This window comes from Fistularia commersonii, chromosome 20, assembly GCF_037954325.1.
Source record: "Fistularia commersonii isolate RoL2024-O1a breed Wild chromosome 20, RoL_Fcom_v1.0, whole genome shotgun sequence".
NCBI classification, from domain to species: Eukaryota; Metazoa; Chordata; class Actinopteri; order Syngnathiformes; family Fistulariidae; genus Fistularia; species Fistularia commersonii.
In genome coordinates, this window is record NC_141303.1 from 6,580,218 (window position 1) to 6,581,127 (window position 910).

Here is a 910-nt window from a genome sequence, read left to right on the forward strand (position 1 = left end):
AATTTCAATGGGTATTTCTGCCTGCGGCCACTAGGAGGTTCAAGGAGCTTTTCGGACCTGTGCAAACTGAATGAGACTCCAGTCACTGCGGGCTTTTGCAGCTCAACTCCAGCTGCTTCCATGCAAACAAAAATTGTCATTTTTATGGAAAAAATCTTCTTCTCTTGAAGCAACTGGACTTAATGTTGTCCTTCTAACAGTCCAGTTGCTATGAGAAGATTTTGACATAAATTAATCATGACCTGGATGACAGAACCTCCACAGACATGGAATAAATAAAGTTACACTTCCTTTTTACAAGGCGTTACTTACTCTGGAACTCAGTTAAACCCTTATTCATTATTCAAATCTACAAGCAACTAATTGCACTCGTTTATTTTAGTTTATTCGGCTTCATGGGTCAGCCATGCCTCAGTGTTTTACAGACCAGTGCAAAGTTTACCTACCTTTTCTTTTTTTGTTTGTTTGTTTTTTTGTCCACCCTGTTATTTTTCATATTTCACCAGCTGCTGTCGGTTTCACTCTGACACCGGATGCATCCTGCGCATCAGAGGACGGCTGTGCAACGGAGGGGGAGGGACACTGAGAGAGAGGGAAAGGAAGAGGAGGAGGAGAAACTGTTTCAGTTAATGGACCAGTCAGAAAAAAAAAAATAGAGGGAAGTGTCATGTCCCTTCCGAGCCACCGCTGGCAGTGCCTCTGACCAGCTGACGGAACTGAAATGCGAGTCCAAGAGCGAGACGGATCATCTGCGCTGTGCGTAAAAAAGGGCGCAGCTGCTTGGAGAACATTAGAGTGCCAGCTCTCCAATCGAGATGCGTTTCTTTCTTTAGCTCGGATTGTGTCATTGGCGCTATAAAAGTGACATTTATATACCTAGACACCCGGTGCGGCGGCCCCAGATCCGGAA

General features: G+C 44.8%; 1 long non-coding RNA gene across 1 annotated transcript in view; it reads right to left on the reverse strand.

Annotated features, from left to right (window-relative positions):
- The window catches only part of LOC147222734 (uncharacterized), a 51,413-nt gene extending 50,867 nt beyond the window's left edge, over positions 1-546 (reverse strand). The window contains exon 1 of the long non-coding RNA XR_015107687.1: positions 447-546. This is a non-coding gene — a long non-coding RNA (uncharacterized LOC147222734). The remainder of the gene's footprint in view (positions 1-446) is intronic.
- Between the last annotated feature and the right edge of the window lie 364 nt (positions 547-910).